General features: G+C 42.9%; 1 pseudogene; it reads left to right on the top strand.

Moving 5' to 3' along the window:
• The window catches only part of LOC144592617 (uncharacterized), a 45174-nt pseudogene extending 27088 nt beyond the window's left edge, over positions 1-18086 (top strand).
• Positions 18087-21059: the final 2973 nt, after the last annotated feature.

The following is a 21059-nucleotide window of genomic DNA, read 5'->3' as shown; positions in this document are numbered from 1 at the left end:
TGTAGGGTAAAGTACTTGGGGAGGGGGTGGTTTGGGTGGGAAGGGACGAGTAGACCAGGGAGTTATGGAGGGAACAGTCTCTGCGGAAAGCAGAAAGGGGAGGAGATGGGAAGATGTGGCCAGTAGTGGGATCCCGTTGGAGGTGACGGAAATGTTGGAGGATAATCTGTTGTATATGCTGGCTGATGGGGTGGAAGGTGAGGACAAGGGGGACTCTATTCTTGATACGAATGGGGGGAGGGGGAGCAAGAGTGGAGGCGCGTGATATAGAGGAGGCCCTAGTGAGAGCCTCATCTATAATGGAAGAGGGGAAACCCCATTTCCTAAAGAATGAGGACATCTCTGATGCCCTAGTGTGAAACACCTCACCCTGGGCACAGATGCGGCGTAGACGGAGAAATTGGGAGTAGGGGATAGACTTTTTACAGGAAACAGGGTGGGAAGAAGTGTAGTCAAGATAGCTGTGGGAGTCAGTAGGCTTGTAGTAGATGTCGGTCACTAGTCTGTCTCCTTTGATGGAGATGGTGAGATCCAGAAACGGTAGGGAGATGTCGGATATGGTCCAAGTATTTTTAAGAGCAGGATGGAAATTAGTGGTGAAATGTATGAAGTCAGTGAGTTCTGCATGGGTACAAGAGGTAGCACCAATGCAGTCATCAATGTAGCGGAGGTAGAGTTCGGGGATGGGGCCAGTGTATGCCTGGAACAGGGATTGTTCGATGTACCCTACAAAGAGGCAGGCATAACTAGGGTCCATGCGAGTGCCCATAGCTACGCCTCTGATTTTGAGGAAGTGGGAGGAGTCAAAAGAGAAGTTGTTGAGGGTAAGAACCAGCTCTGCTAGGCGGAGGAGAGTGTTAGTAGATGTAGATTGGCTGGTTCTGCGGTCGAGGAATTAATGGAGGGCTTACTTTAACTTGGGATTGTTTTTGGCACAGCCTGTTCCCATGCTGTACTGTCCTATTTTCGATGTTCTATACAATGTGACTAAATATACTCTATATGTTAAAATGATGTGATTTTGTGGCAGATTATACCTCATCAGAGATTTAAACATAATATTGGAAAGTGTTGAAAAAGGCAAATGTTTTGCTGAGTTTCATTGACACTGGGGCAATTTTGCAGGCCAAATACCTTTGGTTTGTCGCTGATCATTTTGAGTTGTGGGATGACGAGGTGGGGATGGTCAGTCAGGGTTTGTTGGAAGTGTTTTGTGGTGGTTCACATAGCTGCACAAAATGGAACAGGCTGCAGACCAGAGAAACATGGGAGGAAAATCACAGACCTTGAATGGGAATTGCTGCTAGATGAGCGGTTGGTAGGACCAGGGTTTCTTCCAGGGACATTGCGAAGCATTCATGTTCTTTCGTTTCCCTGAGGAATTTCAGATGCATTTTATTTTTTAAAATCTTGCATGGTTGCTTCTGGCTCCTGATATTGCTTGGAGAAATCTCATCCAGGCAGGAATGCTACAATTGTCTTCGACTCAGAAATTTAGATATCGTAATACAAAGTGAATCCTCACCTCTTTTCCGACCTCTCACCTTACTAAACAAAATTGGATGAGTTCCATATTAAACATCCTTGTAAAATAAAATTATGATCATTCTTTGAGATTCCCTGACCGAATAAGTGGAGTTTGAAGACAAACCGCAGTGATTCAATAAAGAATTCTACAGCGCACACATGCTTTTAGTAACCACAAGAAATATGATCATTCCTTTTATTTTACCCCCTTGCTGCCAGCTATCTATTGATCAGTCAGTGCAATCAATCGTTACAGTTCTCATGCAATGTTTACAATTCTAAACCATGACAAAAGAAGCAGATGTCTGACTAATGTCTCCCTGTTGGCCAAAATTCTGCAAGACATCGAATGTTTTTTTAATATTTGAAAATGTGATCAGGTACTGGTTCAAACATCAAAAGAACCAAGAAAAAATCATTGGAGACACAAGGAAGTGCAGATGCTGGAATCTTGAGTAAAACACAAAGTGCTGGAGTATATCAATGGGTCAGGCAGCATCTTTTGAGAGAATGGACAAGTGACATTTTGGGTCGGATGCTTCTTAAGGAAAAGTACTCATTATCAGTGAAAGGCTTGGACCTTCAACAGATAACAAAAAGTGCAAATAGCATGAATGTTTTCTCAATACACCCCTCAAATAAACGTAAATATGCTCGAGATAGACACAAAATGCTGGAGTAACTCAGAGGGTCAGGAAGCATCTCTGGAAAAAATGGTTAGATGCCGTTTCAGGTCAGCACCCTTCTTCAGACTGATTATGGGGGAGGGGGGAGGGGAGAGCAAGAATCAGGAAAAGTCCAGGACAAATCAGAACCGGCAAGAGACGACCTCAGGCAGGGATGTTCCCTGATAGGCTAATTGTTGGCTCGAGATGGTGTGATCTCGAGGGATGTATCATTGCGAACTGTGAAATGGGTTAACTGACTTTTAGGGGAGAAAGGGGAGGGGCAAAGAGGAAAGATGAGGGGGAGGAGAGTTACCTTAAATTAGAGAATTCAATGTTCATACTGCTGGGTTATAAGCTACCCAAGCAAACTATGAGGTGTCATACCTCCAATTTTCATGTGGCCTCACTCTGGCAATGGAAGAGGCCCATGATGGAAAGATCAGTATGGAAATGGGAAGGGGAGTTAAAATCCTGAGGAGTCAGGAGATCCAGTGGGCCTTGGTGGACCGAGCGTAAGTGTTCAGCGGAACAATCGTCGCGCCTACGCTCAGTCTCGCTGATGTACAGGAGTCCCCATCGGGAACACCAGAAACAGCAGATGTGGTTAGAGGAGATGCATATGAATCTCTGTCTCACCTGGAAGGAATGCCAGGGTTCCTGGATGGTCGAGGGAGGATGCATCAGGAGGTATAAATAAATTCTGTAATTTTCTGAACATGCATTAATAAACACATTCGAATGTTTAAGTATCTAAAAGGAAATGACATTACTTTGCAAATTACTTCCATTTAAACTTACACTGAACAGTTTTGAAATTGGAAGATGGAGTTGTATAAAAAAAGAGATCGCTCCAATAGAATAGGCAGTGAAGAAAGCTAATGGCATGTTGGCCTTCATAACGTAAGGATCTCAGTATAGGAGTAAAGAGGTTCTTCTGCAGTTGTATAGGGCCCTGGTAAAGCCACATCTGGAGTATTGTGTACAGTTTTGGTCTCCTAATTTGAGGAAGGACATCCTTGTAATTGAGGCAGTGCAGCGTAGGTTCACGAGATTGATCCCTGGGATGGCGGGACTGTCATATGAGGAAAGATTGAAAAGACTAGGCTTGTATTCACTGGAGTTTAGAAGGATGAGAGGGGATCTTATAGAGACATATAAAATTATAAAAGGACTGGACAAGCTAGATGCAGGAAAAATGTTCCCAATGTTGGGCAAGACCAGAACCAGGGACCACAGTCTTAGAATAAAGGGGAGGCCATTTAAAACTGAGGTGAGAAGGAACTTTTTCACCCAGAGAGTTGTGAATTTGTGGAGTTCTCTGCCACAGAGGGCAGTGAAAGCCAAATCACTGGATGGATTTAAGAGAGAGTTAGATAGAGCTCTAGGGGCTAGTGGAATCAAGGGATATGGGGAGAGGGCAGGCACGGGTTATTGATTGTGGACGATCAGCCATGATCACAATGAATGGTGGTGCTGGCTCGAAGGGCCGAATGGCCTCCTCCTGCACCTATTTTCTATGTTTCTATGTTTCTAGAAGAACAAATAACTGGATTTAACTGGCCTGGAAGCTGGTCATTCTATTTATATAGTGAATGTATACAGAGTGCAGAGAGATACATTTATTAAAAATAAATAAAATAGCTTTTGGAGGCTAACCTCACAGGAAGGCAGATCTATGGTAGCAAATCAATAAATAATGTGAACTGACTGCACTCAACAAGTCAGACAACTTCTGTGGAAAGGGAAATAGAGTCAGCATGTGAAGTCAATTCTGCCTCACCATCTGAGCATTTCCTGTCTTTCTTGTTTTTGCCACAGGCTTCTAACATCCTCAAAATTTTGCTTTTGGGCAATTCTAAAGAGACCCGATGCAATGAAAGATGATAAGAAGGTGCTAAAAATCGAAAGCTGTGCTGAGGAAAAAAATTACCAATCTTTAATCATTGAGAGTAAACCTTATTTCACCAGATTTTAAAGGCCTTGTTGAATATCTTTATGTATTCTCTAGCCGGGGCTGAGGTCCAGGAGGACTGGGAGAGTAGCCGATGTTGTGCCTTTGTTTAAAAAAGGGAAGCAGAGATATCCAGGAAATTATAGGCCGGTAAATGGTAAGAGAGCTATTGCAATGGACTCTTCGGGATCAGATTTACTTGCATTGGAACAGAATGGGATAATTAGGGACAGTCAGCATTGGCATTGTCCATAGGGACAGTAAGCATTGGCAATGAAAGGAGAGACTCGCCAGCAAGAAGTCCCAACTGCAACCCATCACCAGTAGCGGCCATCCATGCCCACACTGCAATAAAGTCAATGGCTCCATGAGCAAATTCTTCAGCCATCTCAAGAACCACAGAAAGGACCGACCAGGAGGACAATTATACTCAACTTTAAGTGATCGTCGATTACAGTGATGGCAGCATAAAAACAATCCCTTTGGCCCAATTTGTCCATGCTGACCAGGATGCCCCACCCATGTGAGTCCCATTTACCCGTGCCTGGCCAACATCCCACTAAACCTTTCCTATCCACGCACCTGTCCAAATGTTTTTTAAATGTTATTGTACCTGCCTCAACTACTTCCTCAGCAGCTCATTCCATATATTCACCACCCTCTGTGTGAAAGGGTTCATATTATATATTTTCCTCACACTTGAACCTATGCCTTCCAGTTCTTGATTTCCCCACCAAGAAAATACACTGTGCATTCGCCTCATGATTGTATACATCTCTGTAAGATCATCCCTCAGACTCCTATGTTCCAAGAGCTAGGCTGCCCTACCTCTTCCTAAAGCTTAGGCCCACAAGCCCTGGCAACATCCTCGTAAACCTTCCAGCATAATGGCATTCTTCCTATAACAGGTTGACCAAAATTGAACACAGAACTCCAAGGGTGGCCTCACCTATGAGTTGCAACATAATGTCCCAATCTGTGCACTCAGTTCCCTGACTGTTGAAGGCATGCTTTCCAAAACTCTTCTTCATTATTCTATCTACCACACTCCTCAGGGCCTTACCATTCACTCTGATGGTCCTGCCATTCACTCTGAAGGTCCTGAAGGTTTGACTTTCCAAAATTCAACATCTCACTTTTATCTGAAGTAACTCCATTTGTCATTCCGCGGCCCATTTACCCAGTTGATCAAGGTGTTGCTGTAATTCTTGATATCCACCTTCACTGTCTGTGATACCACCTATTTTTGTGTTATTTACAAACTTATTAATCATGCCTTGTACGTACCCATCCAAATCATTTATATGGATGACTAACTGCAATGGGCCCCGCACTGATCCCTGATGCATACCACTGGTCACAGCCCTCCAGTCCAAAAACAACCTTCCACAACCACATCAGTTTCTTACCCTGAAGCCAATTTTGAAATCCAGTTATCTAGCTTTCCCTGGATCCCATGCGATCTAACCTTCCAGACCAAAGTACCACGTGGAACTTTATCAAAGACCTTACTGAAGACCTTATTGACTATGTCTATGGCCCTGGTCTCATCAACGTTTTTCATTATTTGTTCAAGACACTCAAATTCATGAGACACTATCTCTCATGTACAAAGCCATGCTGAATATCCCTAATCAACATTTGCCTTTCCAATTGCATGTATATCTTATCCCTTAGAATCCTCTTGAGTAACTTTCCCACCACGGATGTTAAGTTTATTGGTCTCATTGGTCTTCTTGTTTCAGATCAATAAACCTTCATCAGAACTGCAGATGTAAGAAATCTCTCTCCACAGATGCTGCCTTACATTCTTACTATCTCCAGCATTTATTTTTTGTGTGTTTTTATTATGGATCTCAAGGGCAGTGTGAATGATTCTGTAAGCTTACAGGAGAAATCAGACCAGAAAACAAGTAATACATATTTATATGAACATGGTAAGTTTGTAATGAAAATAACAACATACACGTATGATCAAAACAATATTGACATGCACACGCACAGTTCAGGCATGACTCACGAGGCCTGATTGGATTTTACATTAGACAACCAGATAGACAGCAAAGCAGAAAAGTGCCTGAGCACATACTTGCATGCAGATTCATATTCGATTCCTGTTAATCATTCTAAATTGTATCAGTTTCATTAGCAGTCAGGACTCTTCACAGTCTGTATTCAGAGCAGGCAATCCTGTTAAAGGCCACCTCTTGAGCAGCATGGCTAATGAGTCTGGTTGGAACATTTCTACACAGCAGCATAGCAAGCTGACGAGGACATTGATATCATAAGAAAAATTGGCGAGACAACAAAACAGCTCAGTGAGACCAACACTTTCACTGCCTGGAATATCCCAGGGGACCTAATGTCCCAGTCATTTGCTGCAGGTTCCACATCTGTGTCTTTAGGACAGTTCCGCTGTTTTCAGCACCTGGGAACCATCAAGTACAGTCAAAAATATAGGAATCACAGAAAAACGTACTTCTACAGCACGTTTAACATCCCCTGGAAACTCAAAATTACAGTAACAAAAATAGGAAAGCTGCTGGGAGAATTCAGCAATTGGACAGCATCTTTTTAGTTTAGAGATACAGCATGGAAACAGGCCCTTCAGCCCACCGAGTCCATGCTGACTGCTCACACTAGTCCTATGTTATCCCACTTTCTCATCCATTCCCTACACGCCAAGGGCAATTTACAGAGCCCAATTAACCTACACACCTGAACGTCTTTGGGATGTGGGGGGAAGCCAGAGCAAACCTATACGGTCACAGGGAGAATGTGCAAACTCCACACAGACAGCACCCGAGGTCGAGATTGAACCCAGGTCTCTGGCATTGTGAGGCAGCAACTGTACCAGCTGCACTGCTGTGTCACTCCATCGTCTGTGTTCTGCGGTTCTGATGAAGTGTTATTAATCTGAAACAATAAGACCAATGGCCTACTCCTGCACCTATTGTCTATTGTCTATTGTCTATAAGACCAATGTGACCAATGCGCCTATCTGTGGAAAGAAATGGATAGGCAAGATTTTGGGTCAAGTCGCTTCATCTAGACTGGAGGAGCAGAAGGGAAATGGCCATGATAAAGATGTAGATGGAGGGTGGGGCAAGAGCTAACTAGCAATAGGTGGGGAAAGGTTGATTAACAGGTATGTCTGGTGGGGGAGGGAATGATGGAAATAGCCAGAGAGGTTGGGAGGTTCTAAGTGGAGAACAAAAGGCTGCAGATTCCCAAGTCTGACAGGAAAGGAAGGTGACGAGCAGACCTCAACAAGGAGGGATGGTGACAGATGAGATCATCAGAGAAGAGATAGAACAGGGAGCGCGGGGGGGGGAGAAGGGGATCCAGTGGGAGGATCTTGTGGGTGATGGCACATAGAGTAGATGAGGAAGGGGGGAAAGAAATAAGGCGATAGGGTGCTGGGGGTATTGTGGGAGGTGTGGTGTGTGTGAGAGGACCCGAGAAGGTAGGAGAGTAGGAGAGGAGAAAGGGACAGAGGGTGTGGGTTACCTAAAATTGGAGAATTCAATATTTATGTCGTTGGATTATGGACTACACAGAAGTTTAGTTCCTTTAGTTTGGGTAGGGCCTCACTCTGGCAGTGGGGGTGATCAAAGGACAGATAGGTCCGTGTGGGAATGGAAATAGCAGTTAAAATAGCTGCCAACCAGATCCAGGTGGTCACAGCGGATAGAGCACAGGTGCTCAGCAAAGCACTCACCTCGTCTGTTTTTGGTCTTCCTGATGTGGAGGAGGCCAGGTCAAGAGACCAAAGGCAAGGGGTGTGGTGAGGAGTTGCAGGTGATTCTCTGCCACACCTGGAAGGGCCGTTTAGGCCCCTGGATGGAGATGAGGGTGCGGGTATAGTGGCACGTGTTACACCTACTATGATCACAGGGGAAAGTGCCAGAGGGAGAGGGTGCAATGAGTGGGGAGGGATAAGTGAACCAGAAGCCATGGAGAAAGCTTCACTATTGAAAGCAGAAAGGGATGGGGGAGGGAACGGTGTGACTGGTGGTGAGATTGCCGCTGGTAGAAATGTTGGAGAATGATGTGCTGGATGCAAAGACGGTGAGGTGACATTTACCCCCTGTTCTGTCTAGGGGAAGGAGGGGTGAGAGCAAAAGTGCAAGATGTAGAGGAGATGCAGATGAGCTCTTAGTCAACCATAGAGGGGAGAAGCCCCATTTCCTGACAAAGGAATGGAAAGCTCATGTTGAGAATAGAATAGAATAGAATAGAATAGAATAGAATAGAATAGAATAGAATAGAATAAAATAGAATAGAATAGAATAGCCTTTATTGTCATCCAAAAACATGTTTTTGGACGAAATTACGTTAACCACAGTCAACAATGAGAGGCAATAAAAAAGAAAGCAAAAAGCTCACAATCACAAAAACCAACATTAAAAAAAAACATCCATCACAGTGAGTCTCCTCCAGTCACCTCCTCACTGTGATGGAAGGCCAGAATGTCTTTCTCTTCCCTGCCGTCTTCTCCCGCAGTTGAAATTGCCATGTCGGGGCGGTCAGGGCTCCCGATATTTAAGCCCCCGCCAGGCGGTGGAAAATCCCGCGGCCTATTCCATGCCGCGCCGGACGGTGAAAGGTCCGCAGCGGGCCGACCCAAGCCCCACGGTTTGGGGCGGACGAAGATGCTGCCGCTGCCGGAGCTCCCGAAGTCGGCCCCCACCCAGGGGCCTGCGAGCACCAGACGTCCACAGGGCCCATGGCCCGTGGCCGAAGCCTCCGAAACTGAGAGAAACTGAGAGAAAGGACTGACATTCTTACAAAGGTCAGGGCGGGAAGGGTTGTTGCCTGGGTAGCTGTTGGAGTCAGTGGGTCAGTATTAGATATCAGTCATTAATTTGCCTCCTGAGATGTAGATAGAAAGGTCGAGTAAGTAGAGAGAAGTGACTTAAATAGTCAGCGTAAGGGTGAGGCGGTAGGTGTCAGGGAATTGGAAGTGGTTAAAACGGTGGAGAGCATGCAAGGTGTCCCAGGTGTAGGTTGGACGGTACTGGACAAAGCAGAGTGGAGATATGAGGATATAGGTACAGCAGGGCAAAACCACATAGATGCAAGAGGCCAATTAGAGCAGTGCTGCCTGTGAATCTTGGATAGGACATAGAAATATACAGTAGAGACAAAATGCTGGAGTAACCCAGCGGGACAGGCAGCATCTCTGGAGAGAAGGAATGGGTGACGTTTTGGGTTGACACGTTCTCTCCAGAGATATTGCCTGTCCCGCTGAGTTACTCCAGCATTTTGTTTATACCTTCGATTTAAACCAGCATCTGCAGTTCTTTCCTACACATAGAAATAGACAGTGCTGGGTGGAAGGAATATCAGGTTAGAGGCTTTGGAGGGGAAATCTGAAGTGATGAGACTTGATAGCAATTTGCAATGTGTGAAGCTGAGAAAGGGGATGAACAAGAGCAGGAGGAGCAGCAATGGCCATCAAAGCCGACTGCCCAAACTCTTATTAAGGTGTGGTTCACTAAGTTAGTCTTCCATTCCCCATTCATCAGCAGTGTACAATCTTCACCTGGAGAAGAGGAATCGTTTCGGGTCGATGAAGGGTTCTGAAGAAGGGTTCCAAAATGAAATATCGCCCATTCCCTTTCTCCAAAGATGCAGCTTGACCCGCTGAGTTACTCCAGCATTTTGTTTCTATCTTCAGTATAAACCAGCATCTGCAGTTCCTTCCTAACATACAATCTTCACCTCTTGCATTAGCACCATCTGATTGTTTCCCTTCATTCCAGATCCATTGATCTTGTCCTTGTTTTGGTTCAAGGACATACATCAGCATCATATACACAAGCAGAGAAAATGCTGTAAAAATCAGCAATTCATACACTACAAAAATAATACTGATGGCTTAAATCAGCTCCTCCCTCTATCTCTTCATCAGCCATTGGGTGGGTCAGTGGGGGTTGTCACAGGGTGTAGCATGGGAGAAGAGTGGTGCCCATTCTTTCTTCAGACAGAGTGTGAACTCTCTTCTAAAGTGAAATCTTTACAAAATACGCTTAACATTCTTTTTCCTAACAATGGGTAAAATCTTGATTCAGACTTGAGGAGAGGCAGCAAGATTCACCCTGAGAGATTCCTCACAGGGTTCATAACATCATAGAAATGTACCACAGAGAGAGGCCATTGATCAATCAAATGTGCACCCAATCCATTTGAATGAAATCTCTTTAGCCGCATTCCTCTATTCGTTACCTATAGAGTGTGAATCTATAAGCAGTGTCCACCATGACTGACCATGTAAAGCAACACCTTGCTATGTGGGTCCCATAGCTTGTGGATGAGAAACCATCTTTGTCCCAATGACTTAATTGCTTTGGTTGACTGGTCAGCACGCAACAAAACCTTTCACTGTACCTCGGTACACGTGACAATAAATAAACGAAAGAATTCAGGTCATACATGACAAGCTTATCCAAATAGATTGCGAGGCATAGATAGGAGAGACAGTAAGAACCTTTTTCCCTGGGTGGAAATGGCAAAGACCAGAGGGCGTAGCTTTAAGGTGAAAGAGGCAAAGTTTAAAGGAGATGTGCAGAGCACATTTTTTACACAGAGGGTAGTGGGTGCCTGGAATGTGTTGCCAGGGATGGTATTACATATGATAGTGGTGTTTAAGAGGCTTTTAGATAAGAACAAAGATATGCAGTAAATGGAAGAATGTGGATCACATGCAGGCAGATGAGATTAGGTTATCTTCTCATCGTGTGCAGCACTGACATTGTGGGCAAAAGGGCGATATTGGCCTGTGCTATATTGTCCTATGTTCTAAATTAGAAATCGATCCTACACTAAAATTCCAACTGAAAGGTTTAGTATCATCACAGACCCAAATAAATAAAGCAAATATATTTTTACAAAATGACATGACGATAAAATTGTTTCCGTTTGTGACTTCAAAAACTACACACAAAGGCTAAAGTACGTGGCTGTGTTCTGCAGCTGCGGCTCACCGGCAGTCTCTCTGTCTTTTTTTTGTTTTCTGTCTATTGTCATCGTTTAATGTACGTTTTGTTCTATTTTTAACTCTGTGTATGTGGGGGGGTGGTGGGGGGGTTGGGGGAAACATTTTTTTTCTAATCTCTTCCTCAACGGAGATGCGACCTTTACCGTGTCGTATCTCCGTTCTCGCTACGGCCTAACATCGTGGAGTCGGCGGCCTCCAGCTGGGATCGACCTTGAAGACTCCGGTCGCAGGGCCTGGACTTACCATCTCGGAGGCTTCGGCCGTGGGCCCTGCAGACCGCAACATCGGGAGTTCGCAGGTCCCTGGCTGGCGACCGGTTTTTGGGAGCTCCAGCCGTAGCAGCTTCGACCGCCCCGAATCACGAGGCTCGATCAACCCGCTCGCAGGCCCTTCATCACCCTGCGTGGCTCGGCCGCAGCACTTTCCAACGCCCGGTGGGGGTTCAGGACTTTCATCGGCCTGCTCGGCTCGGCCCTGGGACTTTCCATCGCCCAGTGGGGGCTCAGGACTTTCATCGGCCTGCTCGGCTCGGCCCTGGGACTTTCCATCGCCCGGTGGGGGCTCAGGACTTTCATCGGCCTGCTCGGCTCGGCCCTGGGACTTTCCATCGCCCGGTGGGGGCTTCAAAACGTTGGGAGCCTCGATCACCTCGTGGCACCAAGGGAGACAAATGAGGAGGAGATAAGACTTTGCCTTCCATCACAGTGAGGGTGTGCCTAGAGCAATCACTGTGATGGCTGTTTGTGTAAAAATTGTATCTGTGTGTCCTGTGCTTTTTGTTGTCTACTGCCGGACCCTGACGTGAGAGGACGCTGGCGTTGTTTATTCGCCGCTTTTCCGTTAGGATAGTTTGTCTGTTTGTTTTTATGTTGATTGTTTTTGTAAAGCGCTTTGAGCATCCGATAAGGCGCTATATAAAATAAATGAATTATTATTATTATTATTATTAAAGTGAAAATGAAGAACATTCATCTATGCCATAATTAATGATAATATGGGGGAGAATGCATGAAAGTAGCAAGAGACAGCACAGTGAAAAAGAAAATGCAACAAACAAAAGGGAGCAGTTAGCACTTTCTAAAAGTCCTCCAAAAAGCTATACAACTCTTGTGGGAAATGCTTTACATCATCATCTTTATTTAGCATGGAATGTCAATCAAGCCACACATTACCTCCATGGATTTGCGCTCTCTGAACCATGAGAAAAAAATGCTTTCCATGCACATATTTACGCGTGAAGTTTTTACAATATATCCCAGTTCACACATTAATCATTTGTCATGCCAACTGCCCATAGTAACAGGGACATTATAAAGGAACAAACTCTTCAGAAATTTCCTGTCCCCATTCATCAAGAGGTTTCTAGCCCATTTATTTTACGATGACAAATTCTTACTTTTGGTATCAATTGCTAATTGCTACAAAAGTTAGGCAATACTCTGAAGTGTTCCCTCATTAGCTTTTTCCTCCAGAGCAACGGTGGCTCAGAGACTGACAAAACAATCTAAATTCCATCATTCCTTTGTTGCAGTAGAAATCTGCAGACTGAGCTCGCAATAGTTAAAAAGCAACACAATCATGAGCGAACCTGATGGAACATGTGGGAGCAAAAAGCAATTATAAACCCGAATCAATCCTGAAAATTCAACTGTATGTTCTTGGCAAATTCACTCAGTTACTACTCTTCACAGATGTTGTTCCGATATTTTCCTACTTTAAATTAATATTGGTGCCAGTAACGAAGACATTTTTGCCATCATCTCAGCCGTTTAGGAAGGAGCAATTTAGTACACTTCCTAGCTCCAGGTTCATGGCCTTGTAAAGTGCAAAGAGTTCATTGTTCACCCGAGCAAATTTTAAATGCAATGAGTGGATTCTACCACTTCTACCACATTTCCACACTTTTGATTTGGAAAATCGCGTGCAATTCTGGTCACCCCTTTACAGGGATGATGGGAAGGCTTTGGAGAGGGTGCAAAAGAAATTTACCAGATTGCTGCCTGGATTAAAGGATATTAGCTACAGGGGAAATTGGACAGACTAAGATTGTTTTCTCAAGAATGCCGGAGGTTGAGTGGAGAATTAATAGATGTCTATAAAATTATAAGAGGCATTGATAGGGTCAACAGTCAGAATTTTTTTCCAATGGTGAAAATGTCAAAGACTGGAGGGCTTACCTTTAAGGCGAGAGGGGAAACTTCAAAGGAGATACGCAGGGCAAGTCTTTTACACAGAGAATGGTGGGTGCTTCGAATGCACTGCCAGGGTACTGGTGGAGGCAGATACGATAGCGGTGTTTAAGAGATTTTAGATAGGCACATGCATATACAGGGAATGGAGCGATATGGATCACGTGAGGGCAGAGGAGGTTAGTTTATCTTGGCATCATATTTGGCACAGACGTTTTGGGTCAAAGTGTCTGTTCCTGTGCTATACGTTTCGATGTTTTAAGATGAAAGAAACAATTCCTTAATTCCCTTCTAATCATTTGATTGATAATCATAAATCTTCGACCTAATTTTTGACGCTTGTTCATTTTTAATTTACTCATTTATCCATTTATTCCATTTTCTCTCAAGTGCTTATTTGACTGGCCTTCGATATTATCAATCCTACTTGCTTCTACTAGTCATTGAATTCCACCTTGCTACTGTACTTTAGGCATGGCCTATTAGTATCGTCCAGGAAGATCACAATCCTCATGAACGATGGAAATCCCTTTATTCAGTGGACTTTAAGACCTGTGAATGTAACATATCTCTCATCTTAAGATATCTTCCGTTAATTCTTTCCTCCGACTCCTCTGTTCCTTTGGAATCAAAGTCAGCTTAGACAACATTGTTTCACAATATATATTTTCCTGCCTGTCAATATACTAATAAATCTCCTCGTCACCCTCTCTGGTGCAATCACATCTTTCCAGTAATGTGTTCACCAGAATTAACACAGTGCTCCATCTGAAGTCTAATCAATGTTTTATATTGTTTGCATTTATGTTATGTCCCCCAGCCAAAATCAGAAATCAGGTGTGCACATGATGAACAAGTGGTGGCACAGACAGGACGTTTAATTTTGGTTTAAACTAACACTACGATGTGCTTTCTGCTTCTCTTCTAGCTTTCTCTCCCCGCCACCCCTGCCTCCTCCTAGTCAGAAGAAGGGTCCCGACCCGACCCGAAATGCCATCTATCCACATTCTCCTGGGATGCTGCCTGACCTGCTGAGTTACTCCAGCATGTTGTGTCATTTTGTTTGTAAACCCGCATCTGCATTTCCTTGTTTTTACATTTTGAGTGATCCGCTGGGAAATCTCATCAAGTTGTGCATACTTTGAAGAAGTTCTCCTCTCTCTGATGGGACTTCTGTGAAATCCTCACACACTGCTCCCCCTCTTTGACTCCTGCTCTCTTTTCTAGTTTTCACCTACCGCTCCACTACACTCAGCCTGAAGATTACTGACCCCAAATGTCACCTATCCACGTTATCTAGAAATGCTGCCTGACCCGCTGAGTTACTCCAACCCTTCGTGTCTTATGTTTTGTAAACCAGCATCTGCAGTTCCTTGTTACCACAATATGTCTGCTTTACAATGTAGTCTCATTTAGCTCTGGTTTATTTCACTCACATGTTTAAACCATAATGTGTATTCTTAATATTTTAATGTTTTACGCTTTTTTCTTAATTGTTTACTGTATGTTTGTGTTGTTACTTGCGAACGGAACACCAAGGCACATTCCTTGCATGTGTAAATACTTGGCCAATAAACTTATTCATTCATTCATTCATTCATTCATTCATTCATTCATATTTGTAGGAAGGAACTGCAGATACTAGTTTACACTGAAGATAGATACAAAATGCTTGCATAACAGCGGGTCAGGCAGCTTCTCTGGAGAAAAGGAATAGATTTTGAGTCGAGACCCTTCTGCAGTCGGTTTTATGATATATTTTCTTAACAATTTACAGCCAAATGACATGTAGCTAATTAATTAAAAGCTCATATTCCGTACAGCATAATATAATTTTAAGGTCAAGTGCTTCATGGTGCTGGACTTCAGTTTTTGCTTTCCGAAAGCCAATGCAGAAATAACTGGAAGAGACTGGTGGAATGGTGCACATATTAAGCAGGACCCTCACTATAGGAACATATTCACTTCAGATGGATAGTGAGTGAGACACCAAAGAGTCTGAGTCGCTTTGAGCACCAAGCTTCATTCAAGCAACCCAAGTAGCCAAGACCTACAATAACTTGCTAAGTGTGGAAAGAAAAGAGATTTCCTACCTCAGGTGTGTCTGACTGAGGAGATAATTAACCATTTGCTGGCTCCTTTCCAAAGGGACCATGCACAAACTGTCAAAGTATGCACAGCCTATTCACCACCCACTGGCACCTCAAAACTGAGGTCCATTATACATCATAAGATCTCCATGTACCCAATAATAAGTTGGGGGATGATGCAGGAGTAGGTTTGGTTCTGGAACAAGTAGCATTTCCCGGCAGCCCAAGCCAACGTTTGAGAAACCAGCATTATCCAGATCTGTAGGTCACCCATCACCTCTAAAACACCAATAATGCTGTAAGGAGTGAATGAAAATTGGCCTTAATGAGTTGAAACCTCTTGAAATGAGTTCATGTAGGTTTAAAAAAAATTAAATGCACATTACATGTTGGCATTGGAAATAGGGATATCTATTTCTTGAGCTGTGAGTCATCATACATTTTCTGGTCATTGAAGATGAATATTGTGTTGTTCCTCTTTGTGTCCTACCTGAAGATATTTATTATTGGTCCCAAAAGGTTTTGGAATTCCATTTTTGTTGAGACCCCTTACTGGTTGAATGCCATAACTTAAGCGAAGGATTTGTGGAAATTCTGGGGAAATAATGCTTATGACCTTAATAGGTCATTCACAGACTAGTGCCTGCTCAGTCTTGCCCTTATCTTGACACACACAGGACCAAGAAGGAAATTGCACACTTCCTAGAGTATGCAGAGAATCCCAGATTGCACTTTGTAAAGTACTTTGCATAAAACAATTTCTAGGCCAACAAAGTGCATTTTAAATTTTTGGATATAATTTGATCCAAATTAGAGCCTAAATGATATTGTAGCACAGATAAAAGTCTGCAGTATAGTGAAGCATAGTTTAAAATCATAATATGGCATTGTTTAATCTCGTGGTTACAACGTGATGTGCTGATAATAAGGTCAACTGACATAAATTCATCAACCATGGAGAAATAAAAATAACTTCATCTCCCACCCTTGAATTCATTACTGTGAAGGTTTATATCATTCACCAAATTCTCATTAATAATTTAACTTTAATTATGCAACAGAAGGACTGTTTGTTAAAACAGCGGTGGTAGTGAAAGACATGTCATTTGCATAAGAATATTTAAATATCTTTATAAGATTCTATGAACTGCTGGAGAGTCTGTATTCAATAAATTCACAAGACAAACAATTTACAACAAAAGGCATATAATTCAGTATTTCACTTTATCCTGCACTGACCTTCTTTCTTCAAATAATGCATGTAAAATAGACTGTGACATTTTTCGGTTTACCAAACAAATTAAATGAGAAAAATCACCTGCTAATACTGTCATTGAATTCTTTTGGGAGAAACTGTTGATGAGTTGTTATTTATTGAGCCCGTTTATTGAACAAATTGGGCATGGCACACACACTGAACTATGTATGCAACGAGGTGTGACCAACGTCTGTCCCAAACTTACATGTTCCACAGGGACAGATGCAATTCACTTACTTGGCCTAAAGCCATTAGCATGCAATTGTACCATATTCATTTTAGAGTTGTTTAGCCAGAGTCAATAGCAGGAAACAGGCCCTTTGGCACAACTCATCCATGACAACCAACATGCCTCATCTAAGTTAGTCCAATTTGCCTGTGTTTGACCCAAATGGTATGTACTGATTTATTAAGTGGCTAGCGTTTTTAAAATATCTTGATCCTTGTGTAGATGGAAAAGAATGATGATAGAATATAATGAGCAATTCTTTAAAATTTTCAGCAGATAGAGGCCATGCTGTCCGAATGGTCTATACTGGTGCCAATGCTCTTCTCCTATTTACCATATCCCATACTCTAATTCTAACTGCATAATTCTTTACTTCTCTCTTTCATGTTTTTCTGGATGTCCTTCAAATATAATCCATGTAATGTTGCCTTTCCTTTAAGTGACATCCCTCTACCTTGGGTGAGGAAATGCTCAGTCACGAGAATTCTGAGATACCATACATTAGAAGGGGCGGCACGGTGGCGCAGCGGTAAAGTTGCTGCCTTACAGCGAATGCAGCGCCAGACACCCGGGTTCGATCCAGACTGCAGGTGCTGTCTGTACGGAGTTTGTATGTTCTCCCCGTGACCTGCATGGGTTTTCTCCGAGATCTTCGGTTTCCTCCTACACTCCAAAGACGTACAGGTTTGTAGGTTAATTGGCTTGGTAAATGTAAAAATTGTCCTGAGTGGGTGTAGGATAGTATTAATGTGCGGGGATCGCTGGTCAGCGCGGACACGGCTTGGGACCGATGGGCCTAAGGGCCTGTTTCCGTGCTGTATCTCTAAACTAAACTAAAGAATGATATATTAATACTTCTTGTGTTTACTATACGTCAAAATTCCTGTTGATTGTACGATAAAAGTGAGATTCCACGAGTTTTGTTTCTCTGTAAAGTACTCCACCATTTGAGCCCCTCTCTGACCAGTAAATGTTTTTTTCCCCTGTTATGAAACTCCCCATTGAACTTAATGATGATTGTGAATTTGCTGAATTTATAATATTATGACAGAATTATTCCCACTTCAGCCATTTAGAGCTGCTAATGATTGTTGTTCAGAAGCTTGATAATGACATGTTTTATGGTATTGACATGACGCTCAACCTTGGAGGCCCAGAAGAGATGCAGTGAAGCTGGGGAGTTTTTCTCCAGCAAGTGGGGAATTGTTGCTAAAGCTTCTTTTTATTCTTTATATCTGTCTCGGCAGTTTTATTATTCCAGTCTCATCACTCGCATGCCGTTTAGTGCCAGAGCCAATAATCATCAGGAAACAAATGCAAATTAGACAAATTTATTTCATAAAATGGCAAGTTGGGATATAAGTAAATGAGTAATTTGAGATATGGTGCAGTAAATATAGCACACTTGCTAGAGAAAAGGTGACTTTGGACTTACAGTTCCCAAAGCTCCCCACCACTGGGATTTTCTGTGCAACATTTCAGTGTCTAAAGTAAAGATTGATTGCTAGGATTTGACAGAAGGTGCATGATAATTGTACCATAAATTGAACTCTTTGATTCCTACGTGTCTCAAAGTTCCAATAGAAGCAGTGTAATGGTGTATCTATTGCATGTCCACCATGGAGACACAAGAAACTGCAGATGTTGGAATATTGAGTAAAAAAATCTAAGTGCTGGGGGAACTGAGCAGGTCTGGCAGAATCCGTGGAGGGAAATGGATGGACAGCATATCGGGTTGTTACCCTGTCAGTTGATTGTCTGTCCCAACTCGAAACATTGTCAGTTCATTTTCAATTAGTCAATCATTCAATTATACTTTATTGTCACTTGTACCTAGGTACTGTGAAATTCTTTGTTTTGAATACAATCTGGTAAAATCATACTACAGATAAGCACAATCATAGATAGGTACAAAAGTCCAACGATTGTAAGAGTAGTAGATTTCTCCAGAGCAGTACACAAAGAGTTGCCACGTTTCTGATGCCAACCTGTGCTCTTCAAGTTTCAAAGTTCTTTAATAGTACAGAGACATATTTTGGCAGTAAAAGCCTGTTGGCCTGGCGGCGGCACTGGGTCGGTGTGTTGCAGAGGTTTGGATTTCACCCCACAGATGCTGCCTGGCCCACTGAGTTCTCCCAGCACTTTGTTTTTTTACATCCCACTATCCATGTATACGTTGGTCCTTTACTCTGTATGCCAAGTGCATTCTTATACCTACCCTGACTTTGAAAAGTCAGGTTAGGTATAAGAATATACTTGACATTTGCAGAGAATCAAAACTCATGGCATATCACTTTTACTATATAATCAACTGGAATTTCCATGAATTAATGAATGCGAGGTGGTAATATATCATTTTAATGTATGATATCACAGACTTTGCAGTATAAGAATATACTTGACATACAGTGTAATAGATTACAATGTCGTCCTCAATTCCATTTCATTTCCTAATTTTCATCTCTCTCTCTCTCTCTCTCTGTGCGAACAATATTTTATTCAGGATCCACCATCTGATAAGGAACATTGCTCTCTCTGACTGAGTATGGAAAAGGATTTGGAAAGATCATCAAAAACTGTTGGATAAAAGTCATGGTGTCACACCATCATACCAATCAGCAATTCTGATGCTGATAGATATGAAGAGAGATAACTACTTATCAAGGACATAAATGTCCTTTCCCCAGCTATTTTGTAAACTGACGTGAACGTTTATAAATGCCTGAAAACAAGAAGTGAGTGTGACTGTTGTGATCAGGTGGGGGTTGCATTGATGGTCAGAATTGTGGCCAAAAAAGAGGTGCAAAACTGTTGGCTGATGCCTAAATAAAAAGAACTGAGCTGCAAGGAAGACTCTTGGAATGAATCCATGCAATCTTAGGTTAAGAGGACCAAAAGGAAGTGCAACAAGAAGAGACAAGAAGCAGGAAGATACAATTTATTTTAACAAACAGATACCCAGCCACCTCAGTCTGGTAATGCTACCCATTTGCTTGGCCAACATGCTTCTTAATAAAACACAAATTGCTGAAGTAACTCTGTAAAAACCTTGCCTGCACATCTCCTTTAAACTTTGCCCTTCTCAACCCCAAAGTTATGCCCTCTAGTCTTTGACACTTCTGCCCTGGGATAAAGCTTCTGACTCTCTACCCGATCTTTCATAATTTTATATACTTCTATCAGGTCCCTACTCAACTGCTGATGTTCCAGACAAAACAATTCAAGTTTGTCTAACTTCTATTTGTACCTGATACTACCTAATCATAGAAAATAGAACATTAAAAAATTACAGCACAGGAATAGTACCTTCAGCCCAAAATGACTGTGCCGGACAAGATGCCAAAACCAACTCTTACCTGCCTGCACATAATTCATATCCCTCCATTCCCTGCATTTCCACATGCCTATCCAAAAGTGTCCAATGCCACTATTGTATAGGACTCCACCCACCCCCAGCAGTGCATTACAGGCACACACCACTCTCTGTGTAAATAACTTGCTCTGCACAAAGTCTTTAAATTTTGCTCCTCTTACCTTAAAACTATGTCCTCTATTAATCCCTTCTGCTTGTACATGGACCATATACCTCCATTCCCTGCATGTACATGCGACTGTCTAAAGGTTTCTTTAAAGCCACTACTTCATCTGCCTCCACTACCACCCCTGGCAGCACATTGCAGGCACCCACCACTCTCTGTGTAAAAGACTTGCCCCACACATCTCCTTTAAACTCTCCCCCTCTTACCTTAAAGTTATGCCCTCGAGCTTTTGATATTTCCACCCTGGGGAAAAAGGTTCTAACTGTCTGCCCAATCTCATGCCTCAACCTCCGGTGTTCCAGAGAAAACAATCCAAGTCTGTCCAACCGCTTCCTGTAACCAATAACTCCTAATCCAGGCATAATTCTGGTAAACATCCTCTGCACCCTTTCCAATGCCTCCACATCCTTCCTGATTGGGGTGACCAGAAATGCATGCATTACTCTAAATTCGGCCTAACCAAAGTCCTATGAAGCTGCATCATGACTTCCCGACTTTTATACACAATGCCCCGACTAATGAAAGCAAGCACATCATATATCTTCTCTACCACTCTATCTACTTATGTTGCCACTTTCAGGGAATTATTGACTTGGACCCCAAGA

This window comes from Rhinoraja longicauda, chromosome 1, assembly GCF_053455715.1.
Source record: "Rhinoraja longicauda isolate Sanriku21f chromosome 1, sRhiLon1.1, whole genome shotgun sequence".
NCBI lineage: Eukaryota > Metazoa > Chordata > Chondrichthyes > Rajiformes > Arhynchobatidae > Rhinoraja > Rhinoraja longicauda.
This window is presented reverse-complemented; position numbering and strand designations above follow the sequence as displayed.